General features: G+C 41.1%; 1 protein-coding gene across 3 annotated transcripts in view; it reads left to right on the top strand.

The window, feature by feature from the left end:
• The window catches only part of JADE3 (jade family PHD finger 3), a 150,096-nt gene that overhangs the window by 1,352 nt on the left and 134,736 nt on the right, over positions 1 to 14,008 (top strand). The window lies entirely within an intron of this gene.

Consider the following 14,008-nt stretch of genomic DNA (forward strand, 5'->3'; position numbering starts at 1 on the left):
TTAATAGCCGTCAATCTTTTTCTCCCGCTTTTCACAGCAGAGCCAGTGCTTCGGTGGAGTCTAGCTTTAAATTGCACAGGGCAGCCTGCGTTTGTTATTTGTGAGGAGGGGGTGGCGGGATCTGGAGTGAGTGACCACAATGGTGGTATGTGGAGGCATGTTTCAAAGTTTTTATCGCTGTGCAGCCCTGGGACATATGTGGCTACTAGGGATTTGGCAAGAAACTTGTTTGGCCGCTTCTCCGACTTTGAGTTGCAAGGAAATCCGTGGCCTCAGATGTGCGCGAGTTGTTTGTGTGTGTGTGCCGTGAGGTGCGTTTATCTGTGAAGCTGAGGATGAGATTCCCCCCTCCCGCCGTCTGATTGTGTAAGAAGTCAAAACCGTGTTGAAGGTGATTCCAGTGGTGGCCTGGAGGGAAAGGCGACCTCATTCCCTGTCTTCAGTCTGATAAAGTGAACTGCTGCTCTCTAAACTTGGGAAGTAATGAAAAATAATTTAGGTAAAAACTGGTTGCACAACGTCTTTGCTTAGTTTAAGCAACCCACAATCCACTTTCCCAGACCAGTTCTCCTGTTAAATACTTTCCCTTTAGCCACTTCTTGTCAGCCTAGGCTGGGAGGGAGAAAGAGTAGGGCTGAGAGAGGAGTTGGTCTGAACAAAGCATTGTGTTTTTATTTAGTTTAATACTTCCAAAACATCTGTAGACAATGGGAATATGGGTCCCGGCCTTCGTACCCTTTGAGTAGTGTGGTTCTCATGCTTTTGTAGCATCATGTGATTACTCTTCGGATAAGTAAAAATAGATTTTTTTTCTTTTTTGTTTAACCTAGGAGTATTCTACCTCCTTAACATATCATTTTCTCTTTCGTTTAAAGTGAGCTCTGAGCTTAAATACTTGAACTGTAAAAGGATAATACCCTCTCTTCAAGGATTACCTGAGATCGTTGAGAAGTGTTTCAGTGCCCAGCGTGTATTCAACTTTCAATCGATGTTAGCCACCGTCTTTGCCACCTTTTCTCCAGCTGTGCTCTTCTTTATGCTTTTGTTTGCTAGAGAATAGCTTTTAACCCAATATTGTTGCCTTGCTTTCTGTCCAGTCAATTCTGGAATACTCAGGGGTGCAAGTCTGGCTCTAGAATTCACACTTTCTCTCTCCCCTCTTCTCTGAGTCATGTTGCTTGCCCTCGGCAATGCGATGTGAATCTGGTCATAGGTAGAAAAAAGTAGAGAAAGGCTTCCCACTCCTCCCTGAAGTGTTGTGACCCACCTTCAGGCCCGTAGGGGAGATTCCCAGGAGCAGGACAGGTGATGGTGCAGGGCTGGCATCATAGCTAAGAAGTATGGATTGGTGAAAGTTAAAGAAGAAAGGGTGTTGAAGACTTGTAGGTTTAGTATTGTCCTCTCCTTTAATAACGCTTGTCTTTTCCCTCTCTTGTGTTCCACCAACCATAACAACCCATTTTTTTCCCCTAACCTACACAAAGCCATATCTTCTTTCTGCCCACTGCTTTGAGGTCTGGCTGGAACTAGGCAAGTATTTTGGAAGAGGTGGGGGAGGTAGGAGGCATCAGGTGCTGGTAAAGACATGGCATTAGGGAGGGCTGTTACAAGCCTTGATCAGAGTTACAGAGAGCCAGTCCAAAAATGAAGCTGAGCATTATCATGGGACATAATGCACCTACCTCCTTGTGGAGCTTACACAAAATAGGAGCTGAGAAGACAGAGGTAATATGCTGTCTTACATTAAGAAAATCTCTCATTGAGGTATGATTTACTATGATCTTGACTAGTCCCACAATATAGGTGAGAAGTGAGTGTTAGGTGACACCTGTCTGGCACTCTCCTAACATGGGGACACTTTAATGGCTCACAAGTTTCTGTTGTTCCAGTTACAGTGGCTGGGAAAGCTGAAGCATTCTGGTTTGTGTGGTGGGGAGGATCTAGGGTGAATGGGTAAAAGTGATGAACAAATAAACAGGTACTAGCAAGTAAGTGGTCATTACAAACCAAATAACTACCACTTTGAGTTTTCTGATTTCTGGAATCTTTATGACTCCCCCATGGTTATTTTTGCCTTGTTCCTGTAGGTCTTTCCATAGATAATAACAGCAATATTCTTACCATTAGAACTGCCTCTGTGCTTTTCTTGGGAGAAAGTAAAAAAAAAAAAAAAGGGTCCTGGGAAAAACTTGCCCGATTTCATAGCTAGGCTTGTGAAAAGGAAGGTGATAAGTCAGAAGACAGCCGACTGAATGAAGGACCTGGTGTGAGGAAATAGTACTGTGGCTTTGACCAATAGGAAACACCTATGAGTTCATCAATGCTTTTCAAGCAGCAAATAATTTAATCTTTGCCAAAACCCAGGAACCATGGCTGTGCCCTGCTACCCAAGGAGCTCCTTTTCCCTTGGTATTGGCTGATGGGCAAGGAAACCCAAGCCTAGAATGTGTTTTTTTTGTTTTGTTTTGTTTTGTTTTGTTCTGAGACACATGACAAGAAAATATGATACCAGCATGGCCAATACACTAGACTTTGTGTGTTGGAATCTTCTGGGACACATTCTTTTTTAAATTTTAAAAACTTATTTTGATAATTACAAACTGTTACAAGAATAGTACAAAGAACTCACTATATTCCCAATTAGTAACGGTTTGCTCTCATTTGCTTTATCACTTGCTCTTTTAGTTTCTCTTTCCAAACCATTTGTTAGTAATCACTGTAATTTATTATTTATTGTTTCTTTCAAGCCATTTGTTAGTAATCACTGAGAGATTGGTACTTATCAAGGGCATCCTGTCCTGAACAGTGGCTCAGTTGCAGCCACTGGGTATAGCAGAACAGTGGTGGTGAGGCAGGGTCCAGAGGTAGAGCAAAGTCTACCTACAGCTGTGAAGCACACAGTTTATAAACCATGTAGAATCTCTAGGGCTAGATATAGAAATCATTATCGATTGTAAAAGTGGTTAAGATAAACTCCACTTTTCTCACCACTTTTCTCACCATTCTTGTCAAGTTTGTTCTTAACTATGCCAAACTTTAATATTGTTAATGAAAATTCACTCCACTCCCCAACTTTGCAACAATAATATATTCTCCAAGATTTTCATTTAATTCATTCAGCAAACATGTATTGAATACCTTCTATTTGCTAGGGGTATAAGAGGTGAAAGATACCCCCTTAACAGCTCAACTTCCAGTGGAAAGGAATTAAGTCATCTTCTCACAGTCAGGGGGAAGAGTGCTCTGCTGAAGTGGTTCACAGGGAGTGATGGGAGCACCATCCTGGTTAAGGATCTGATAAGTAGATCTCTGGGAGTCATTTGGGATGGGTGTAACTATGAAGATCTGTCTTCTCTGAGGCCTGCTCTTAGACGACAAGGTTCATGAGTTAGAGAAGCCTTTGGTGTCATATACCCAGCACAGGCTGTGAGGTCAGGCCAACTTGGATTCAAATCCTAACTCTACCACTTGCTCTTGGCCAGTTATTTAACTTCTCTGTGCCTCAATTTCTTTGTCAAACCATATCTCTGAGGGTGGTAGTGAGAATTGATCGATGCTCTGTAAACATTCATTTCATCTTACTCTACAAAAATGCAATGTATGGGGAAATTGCCTGAAAAGTAATAGGTATTAAGGTGGGATCCAAGCTGGTGGGGGCGGGGGCGGGGGTGGCGCGGTGTGTTTCTATTTTTTCAACAAATAAATATCTAATTGCACTAAGAGCTATGATGGACATTACCGTATAGGATAATAACAATAACAGCACCAATGATTTCTTAAACATTTCCTGTGTCCCGAGTACTGTGCTAAGTGCTTAACTAACAGAGGATCTCTCTCTCTGAGGTGTGAGACTCAGAAAGGTGAAGCAAAGGTAACTTGCCCAAGGTCACGCAGCAAGTATAAGGTAGAATGTCCCTGTGAGGGAGACCATCATGGTGCCCTGAGCCTTGAGAATGAGCAGGAATAAGCAAGGTAAAGGTTAGAGAGAAGGGATTGCCAAGCAGGGGTAGCAGCAGGTGTTGTGAGGGCACTGAGGTGGAAGAGAGATGTGGAAAGGATCCACAGAGGTTTGGCTAGGACTTGGGGTAAGAGAGATGAGGTGGGCAGGGAAAGATTGACAGGGCCTTACGGGACCTCATTAAAGAGCTTGTGTTTTATTCCAAGTACAATGAGAGGTGTTTCTCTCTCTCTCTCTCTCTCTCTCTCTCTCTCTCTCTCTCTCTCTCTCTCTCTCATCCTCTCTCATCCTCTCTCATCCAGGGAAGCATATAGTGAGGCGTAAACAAAAATGGTTTAAGAAAGTCATTTCCCCTTCAGTGTCCCACCTTGCTATCCAATAGAGGCAATGTCTCTGGACCAAATGCATAGGTCTTAAACAGTTTTTATTGACTGCCATTAACATGGCTAAAAAGAGTTTCTATGATGCTGGAAGAAGCTGGTCCTTCAGAATGCTTCTAGAAGGAGGTTTAATTAGGCTCATATAGCTGATGCTTTTTAGGCTGCATTAAGGGAGCTCTTTCAGCTCCCACTGATCCCTGTCACATGGGGAAAAAGTAGAATTGAGAGAAAACATAATTCCTGGAAACCTGAGTTGTTGTTCAGTGTTAGAAATGGAACTGTCGAGTATAAGACTTTGGTTTAAATATATCATGATAAAGATACTTCAGTGACTAAATGGAAATTTTTTTATGTTTTTTGTTTTTTGCATGTGTGTGCCATCTGTGATGGCAGACAGCACATTTGTTAGAATCTGGGAAGACTTAAGTATTTTTTCAATACTTATATATTTATTTATTCTCATCCAGGTACTGGAAGTTTTTCTGTTTGAAACTATTTCTTATCTACAGAGTAAACTTCACAGGAGGAAAACCAGTGTTCTGTTCCCCTTCCCATAAGTACTAGGCCACAAACATATTTACTTTTAAGTAGCCTGTGTCAATTAGCTTTTTGGGGGAGGGTGGTTAGCTGGTGGCTAGATGATCTGGGATAGCCTTACTCACACATCTGGTGGTTGGCAGGCTGGTTGGTCTAGGAGGCCCTAAGCCGGGATGGTTCATCTCCATTCTATGTGGTCTGCCCTCCAGCTGGCTAGTCTGGACTTATTAACATGGTGGTCTTGAAGTCACAGAGTAGCAAGTGAGAGCAAGCACCAGTGCACAAGCACTTTTCAAATGTTTGCTGTGTCACATTTGCTTTTGTCCCATAAGCTAAAGCATGGAAGTGCTTCTGTGGCCAAGCCCAGAGTCATTGTGGGTGGTGACCATTCAAAGGTGTGGATACAGGGAGATGTGAAAAAATTGGGGGCCATTACTGCAATAATTCATAATAATTAGCAATGAATGTAAGCTGTTAAGCTTTGATAAATCTTGTTAAACACCCATTTCTGAATGTAGTGTATTCTAGAGACTAAATAATGTGATTGTGCCATTGGTAACACCTCTTCCACCAAGTGCGGAATGGAGTGATGGTTTTTCTAGGAAGAAGCCAAAGGCAGACAGTGTGGTTTTGGACATAGATATTCTTGTGAGTGGCTTAACTGCTTTCTGATCTTGTGTGGCTATTATCAAAGGAGTCTCTAGATTTCCTCAACCTTCCATTCAAGCATTATCACGAAAACCCTAGTGTATTAGACTCTACTAGGTTTTGTGGTCAAGCCGAAAGACCGTTATTTGGGAACCACCACCACTTAAGAGATGAAAGAAACATTTGCAGTCTTTCCTTGGAACCTTTATATGATTTATAATTTGTACCTAAGAGAGGAAATCCTTATTTGAGCATTGGTAATAAGGACAAGGGATTCTCTGTAAATGTGTTTTAATTGGTTAAGATTTAAAAATCTTCCTGTGGTTGCAGTGAGAAATCCATCATTGTACTGTGAAGTGAGTGGCCAGGAATTACCAATTTGGGGCATCAGCCTTTGACCTTTGCTTGTGAAGATCTCAGAAGTAACACTTTCCGCATAACTGAAATAGGCTTCACAACAGCTTGTGGCCTGAAATATATTACATGAAAATGCAACTGGACCCTAGGAAGTATGTGTGGGAAACTATACAAGGCTCATTTTGTATGTCTTAGAGATGTACATTCCCTCAGAAAATTGCCTGGTGATAGAATCTTAGCTTTTCTTCTTTCCTCCTAGGATAAAAATTAAAAATCTCTGACATTTTAAAAGTCAGTGACTTGAAAGAGCAATCAAAATTTATAAACACACACATCATTAGACCCCGCAAACACTTCCAGGAATTTATTCAACAAATATTTGCATATTAATTGGAGTATTGCTCGTAGTAGCAAAAGATATCCTAAGGGTTAATCAAGAATATTGAAGACACTGATAGTTTTGGAACATGCATGACCAAGCAGGTAGAGGGTGAGAGGGAGACTTTTCACTACATAAACTTTTACGTATGTGTTTTGAATTTTAAGCAATGTGAATATATTTTCTTATTTTAAAAGTTAAATACATTTTTTAAAGAGATGATATATAGTGATGCAAAATTCCATAGACTCCTGTCCGAGTTGACCTGATCAGAGCTATTCCTGTTCAAAAAAAATCTAGCCAGTTTTTCCCCCTAGAAATGCCTCACAATAGTGTACTTCTGAATTTTTAACTATAATTCTGCCTTTTCCAGAATATCACATGAGTGGAATCATGCAATATGTAGCCTTTTTTTTGGTCTTGCTTTTAGTGGATTCATCCATATTATGTGAATGAATAGCCTGTTCCTTTTCATTACTGAATACTATTCCATTGTATGGATGTACCACAGTTTGTTAATTCACCTGTCAAAGGACGACTTGGTTGTTACCAGTTTTTTGGTGGTTATCAATAGAGCTGTGGTAAACATTAGTGTACAGATCTCTGTGTGGACATAAGTTTGCAGTTTATTGGGGTAAATACGTAGGAATGGGATTAGTGGATTTTTCTTTGACAGAAATTACCAAACTATGTTCCAAAGTGGTTCTACCATTTTATATTCTCCTGCCATGAATGTGATTCCACGTATGGATGTCTAGTTGTCCCAGCACCACTTGTTGAAAAGACTACCCTTTCTCCATTGAATTGCCTTTGCATATGTGTCAAAAATCAGTTGACTATGCTTCTGTGGATCTATTTCTGGGCTCTCTGTTGCATTGATCTATATATCTATCATTTCTCCATTAACACACAGTCTTGATTATTATAGCTTTATAATAAGCCTAGAAATCAGGTAATAGAGTACTCTGGCTTTTTAAAATCTTTCTCTCAGGGTATGCTTAAGTTAATTTTTAAAAAAATTTTTTTATAGAAACAGGGTCTCACTGTATTGGCCAGGCTAGTCTCAAACTCTTGGTCTTAAGCAGTCCTCCCACTTTGGCTTCCCAAAGTGCTGAGATTACAGGCATGAGCCACCACATCTGGCTTTTTTTGCTTTTTAAGAGACAGGGTCTTGCTCTGTCACCTAGGCTAGAGTGCAGTGGCCCCATCATAGCTCACTGCAGCCTTGAACTCCTGGGCTCAAGTGATCCTCCTGCCTCAGCATCTTGAGTAGATGGGGCTATGGGCACATGCCACTATGCCCACCTATTTTTAAATATTTTTTGTGCAGAGATAAGGTCTTGCTATGTTCCCTGGGCTGGTCTTGAACTCCTGCCTCAAGTGATCCTCCTGCTTTGGCCTCCCAAAGTGTTGGAATTACAGGTGTCAGCCACTGCACCTGGCCTGGCTTTTTTCTTCTTTTTCAGAGTTGTAGTAGTGAGAGAGGACATCCTTAACTTGTTCCAATCTTGGAAAGCATTCCATCTCTCACCATCAAGTATGATGTTGTAGGATTTTTTTTTTTAATATACTGTGTTGTGCAGAAAAGAGTTAACATAGCAGACCTGAGGCTGCTATCTTTAGAAGGCCAACGTGCACGATTGGCCCTTAGCTGGTGTTTGGGAAATTGGCTTTTCAAATGTTTAAAAAGAAAAGATTATATTCTACCTTCATTTATTCCTTTTCCAATGCTTTTCATTTCTTTATGGTAATCCAGGTTTCCTACCTTGATCACAGTCTTTCTGCTTAAAGAATCTCCTTTAACCTATCTTTTGAGGGCAGATCTGCTGGCAGTAAATTCTCTGTTTTTGGTTGTCTGAGAAAGTTTTCATTTTCCTTCACTTTTGAAAGGACACTTTTATGGGTTGACAGTTTTTTTTCCTCTTTCAACATAGTACTCCACCATTGCCTGGCTTATGTGGTTTCTGATGAGAAGGCTGCTGTAATTCTTTTTTTTTTTTTTTAATACCTTAAGTTCTGGGATACATGTACAGAATGTGCACGTCTGCCACATAGGTATATATGCGTCATGGTGGCCCGCTGCACCCATCAACCCATCACCCACTTCAGGCACCTCTCCCAGTGCTATCCCTCCCCCAGTCCCCCATCCCCCAACAGACTCCAGTGTGTGATGCTCCCCTCCCTGCGTCGATATGTTCCCATTGTTCGACTCTCCCACCCATGAATGAGAACATGTGGTGTTTGGCTGTCTGTTCCCGCGTTAGTTTGAGGCTGCTTTAATTCTTATCCTTGTTCCTCCATAGTTAATGTGTCTTTTTTCCTCTGACTACTTTGAAGATTTTCTTTTTGTCTTTGGTTTTCAGCAGCTTGAATATGATATGCCTAAGTGTGGCTTTTAAAATTTTTTCATTTTTGCCCTGCTTTGTGTTCTCTAAACTTTATTATATCTGTGGTTTGTTGCCTGTCACTAATTTTGGAAAGTTTCTCAGCCATTATTTCTTCAAATAATTCTATCTTGTTCTTTTTTTTTTCTCTTTCTGGGATTCTAATTACAAGTGTGTTATACTGTTTGTTATTGCCCCACAGTTCTTGAGTGCTCTTCAGTATTTTCATTAGTCTCTTTTTAATTTTTATTGACTGATCAATAACCTTGATCTTCAAGCTCACTGAGTCTTTCCTTGGCTATGTCAAGTCTACTGTTCAGCCCATTGTTTTTCTTACTTTTTTTTTTTTAATTTCTAGCATTTCCCTTTGATTCATTCTTACAGTTTCTATCTCTTTGCTGAAATTATCTGTCTGGTCTTGCATATTGTCTATTTTTTACATTAGAGTCTTTAAGATATTAATCATAGTTCTTTTACATTTTTTTCTGATAGTCTCAACATCTGCATTTACTGAGTCTGGATTTAGTAATTCCTTTGTCACTTGGAGTGTTTTCTTGCCTTTTGTTACGCCTCCTAAATATGCTGAAAGCTGAACATGGGCAGGAGATGCTTAGGTAAATATTTGATATGTTTGGAGAAGAACATATTTATGGGAATTTGTGTTAATTTGGTCAGGAGTTGGCCTGTGTTTTTTTGTTTTTGTGTTTTTGCTTTTGAGATAAGGTCTCTCTCCGTCACCCAGGCTGGAGTGCAGTGGCGTGATCATGCCTCACTGCAGCCTCGACCTTCTGGGCTCAAGCTATCCTCCCATCTCAGGCTCCCAAGTAGCTGGGACTATAGGTGTGCTCCACCATGTCCAGCTAGTTTTTAAGATCTTTTGTAGAGATGGGGTTTCACCATGTTGCCCAGAGTAGGTCTGGAACTCCTGGGTTCAGGTGATCTGCCCACCTTGACCTCTCAAAGTGCTGGGATTACAAGTGTGAGCCACTGCGCCCAGCAAGATTTGACCTGTTTGATATTGGGTTTGTTTTGTTTTGCTGTGGGTACCAGAGATTTCTTTTCTTTTCTCTCTCTCTCTCTTTTTTTTTTTTTTTTTTTTTTGAGACAGGGTCTTGCTCTGTCACCCAAACTGGGGTACAGTGACACGATCATGGCTCACTGCAGCCTCAGCCTCTCAACCTTCTGGGCTCAAGCAGTCCTCCAACCTCAGCCTCCTGAGTATCTGGGACCACAAGCGCATGCTACCATGCCCAGCTAATTTTTAAATTTTTTTTTGTAGGGATGGGGTTTCCCTGTGTTGCCCAGTCTGGTCTTGAATTTCTAGGTTCAAGCGATCCTCCTGCCTTGGCTTCCCAAAGTGCTGAGATTACAGGCATGAGCCACTGTGCTCCACCAGGCACCAGAGATTTCTGATTTCTCTAGTGATACATTCATTTTGACTCTTGGCTTAGCTTTGGGTTTTTACTTTGTTCTGCTTCCCAAGAGCTATCTTTAACAGCTCTCCCAGTTGTATTCTATTGTTCTTAACCATGGAGCTGGTTTGCCAGGTTGTGGTTAGTAGGGAAAGAGGGAGTTCTCTGATGATCTGATTAAACCTTACTTAGACAGGTACTAGAGCCTGGGTCTTTAGTGTGTCCTTGGCAAGATTTCCTTTTCCTCCTCCTGGACTGGAGCTTCTTTTTCTTTTTCCCATGTTCCTTTACCCTAGCTGCAGTGGGTATCCACCAGTGTTCTCCAACCATGGGTTTCAAGTCCTTCTTCCGAAGACTAAGCCTTTTTGTTCTGTATTGGGGATAAAGGGATCTGGGTAGGTTTCACAGTGGGTGCTGTTTTCCTCAGCCAGCTAGCCAGCACCATGGTGGGCGCTTTCTCTGAGATTTTTCCCTGATCTTCCCTGTGAGAGCCTGGTGGAATTCCTGTAGGAAAAGCTTGTAAGAGTGTAGCAACCTCTTACAAGCTTCACACTCTCATGCCAGCTCATACTCTGGTCTCCAGTAATTTGTCAGAACTTCTAGTTTGGTCCTCCTACAAGTTTATATGCTCGGATCCTGTGTCTCCCTGCGGGTATGAGTATTTCCATATATTGGGATTGTGGGATAGTGGTTTGTCCTAGGACCTCAGTTCTGTCATATTGAAGAAAAGTAGTTGCTTTTCAGTTTGTCTAGCATTTTTCTTTTAGTGAGAGTGGAGATGGTAGCATCCCAGTGCTTTATATCCAAGCTGAAACCTGGAAGTTTTAATCTATATAAATGTCTAATGCAGTGCATGGTACATAGAAACTCAGTACAGGTTAGTTTTCCTTTATTTTTCTTTTTCTTACTCTCTTGAATTTTATGGTTTTATGACTAGGGAGCCAGGAATAATTGATTCTAGGTTGGTTTCTCCCTGTTTTAGGCTTAAAAATCCTCTATACCACTTAAACATTATACGTTTGTCTTGCTCTCTTCCAAAATTCAATGTATGCCTTTGTAGTTTTTGAATATGTCATTAGCACTCAGTAATTTGCGTCACTGAAAATTAGAGCATGATTTTATCTATTTAGATTGTAGATTTTGTTAGTGACCATGTTTTTGTCATTTTTGTTATCCACATCGCCAGGTGCCGTTCGCTTCAGCAGACATTTGTTGAGTGCCCACTGTACTATGAGTGAGGCACTAGGTATTGAGTAGAATACAAACCTGACTTGGTAAGTGGAATAACCAAGGGGTCCCCAAGGGCAGTGGAAACCCCATGGAGGGAAGGATATTACAACTTGCACAGTATCTCCATTTCAATCTAGAAAGGTTTAATTCTTTTAAGAATTCTATTTTTATACTAATGATACATGAATGCATCCTAGCAAAAAATTGAAAAATTGTAGAAAGAGCCATGGTTGTTCTTGACATCCTCATCCTATCACATTCTCCTTCCCAGGGTTAATTTTGATTACTATTTCTGTTTGACTGTAGAAATTGCTGTGTGAAATATCATGCCATCTAATAACTTAGTAAATACTTTTATTTTTAAGGGAACAAGCTCTCAAATTTATTTAACTTTTAAGGAATGCTTATTTAAAGAGATGACTATTATCATTCAGTGGGGATGTGTGACCTGATGATGGTTGTTTCACTTTATAGTATAGCTATTTTAATTGTTAAATCCTGCATTAGTGGTCAGTGGAAATGTTGTAGTAAATGGGAAACACAGAAATTAGTAGTGACCAAAAAGATGACCTATTGGCTGGGCGCAGTGGCTCACGCCTGTAATCCCAGCACTCTGGGAGGCTGAGGCAGGGGGATCATGAGGTCAGGAGATCGAGACCATCCTGGCTAACACAGTGAAACCCGGTCTCTACTAAAAATACAGAAAGAAATTAGCTGGGCATGGTGGCAGGCGCCTGTAGTCCCAGCTACTCGGGAGGCTGAGGCAGGAGAATGGCGTGAACCTGGGAGGCAGAGCTTGCAGTGAGCCGAGATCACAGTACTGCACTCCAGCCTGGGCAACAGAGCAAGACTCCGTCTAAAAAAAAAAAAAAAAGATGACGTATTGACTTTTTTTTTTCTTTTTTGAGAGTCAGGGTCTCACTCCATCACCCAGGCTGGAGTGCACTGGCTCTATCATAGCTGACTGCAGCCTCAAACTCCTGGGCTCAAGTAATCTTCCCACCTCAGCTTCCTGAGTAGCTAGGACTACAGGTGTACACCACCATGCCCAGCTAATTTTATTTTATTTTATTTTATTTTATTTTAAGAGATGGGACCTTACTGTGTTGCCCAGGCTGGTCTTGAACTCCTGGGCTCAAGCAATCCTTCTGCCTCAGCTTCCCAAAGTGCTGGGATTATAGGCCTGAGGCACTACACCTGGCCTATTGACTTAAAAAAATTATACAGTAGGATGGACTTTTTTGGGGTTATTTATGGTTCTGTGGATTATTTTTTTTAAGACAGGGTGTCACTTTGTTGCCCAAGCTGGAGTGTCACAGTTGTCACTCACTGTAGCTTCGAACTCCTGGGCTCAAGCAATCCTCCTACCTTAGCCTCCTGAGTAGCTAGGCCTACAGGCACGCATTACCACACCTAGCTAATTTTTTTAGTTTTTTTGTAGAGGTGAGGTCTCACTATGTTGCCCAGGCTAGTCTTGAACTCCTGGGCTCAAGTGATCCTCCCACCTTGGCCTCCCAAAGTGCTGGGATTACAGGCGTGAGCCACCACACCTGACCCAGTTCTGTGGATTTTTAACACATAAATACATCAGTGCAACCACCACCACAATCCACCACAATCAAGGTGCGGAACAGTTCTATTACCCCAAAAAATTCCTTTGTGCTGACTCTTTAGTCATACTCTCTTTCCATCCTAAACTCTGGCAGCCACTGATCTGTGTTCTATCACTACAGTTTTGTTATTTTGAGAATATCACATAAATGGAGTCAAACTGTAATCTTTTGAGTCTCATTTTCCTCTCTCAGGGTAATGCTTTTGAGATTCATCCAAGTTGTATATATCAATGGTTTGTTCCTTTTTATTGCTGAGTAGTATTCCATTGTCCAAATATACCACAGCTTGTTTAATCATTCACCGTTGAAGGGCATTTGAGTTGTTTCCAGTTTTTGGTGATTGAGTAGAGCCGCTATAAAAATTCATGTACATGTGTTTGTGTGCATATAAGTTTGCATTTCTCTAGGATAGATACCTGGGAGTATGATGGCTAGAATTGTACTACCATTCATGGTAAAACTAGTTAGATAGAGTTTGAATGCTAGGATGGATAGAGTAGCAGAGACCCAAGTTTGAATCCTGCTTTTTCTTTTTACTAGCTCTGCAACCTTGAGTCAGTTTAACCTCTTTGTGCCTCAGTTTCCTCATTTGTAAAATGAAGTTAACCACTGGTATTGTTGTGTGAAATAAATGACATATTAAGGATAAAATGCTGAGCAATGTATGACATACTGAATATATTATTATCTCATGTTTAATAGAACCCTTTTTGTGAGAAACATTCATCTTTGATGAATTAAAATGGAGAAATTAAGTAATCTATAAGTGTGGCGTGTTTGGTAGGCAAGCCTTCAAAATATGTTGTCCCTGGGGAAAATTTCAGAAGTCCTCAGTGGTGAAAAGGTTTAGGAACATAGATGTATGAGAGTCTTGTATAACATCCAAAGGTTGGACCAGATGCCCAAGTTTGGTGGTTTGACTTGCCCTGTCAACACTGAAGAATCAGATTCACCGAAAATTGAATACATTGCTATATTTCATGGAAGAAGCTGCAAAAAGTAGCTCAGAATCAGTGAACACTTATTGAGCTCAGGAGATCCACCTGCCTTGGCCTCAGAAAGTGCTGGGATTACAGGCGGGAGCCACCACCTGGCTTAATCTCCCCAGTT

This window comes from Gorilla gorilla, chromosome X (genome assembly GCF_029281585.2).
Source record: "Gorilla gorilla gorilla isolate KB3781 chromosome X, NHGRI_mGorGor1-v2.1_pri, whole genome shotgun sequence".
Classification (NCBI taxonomy): Eukaryota; Metazoa; Chordata; class Mammalia; order Primates; family Hominidae; genus Gorilla; species Gorilla gorilla.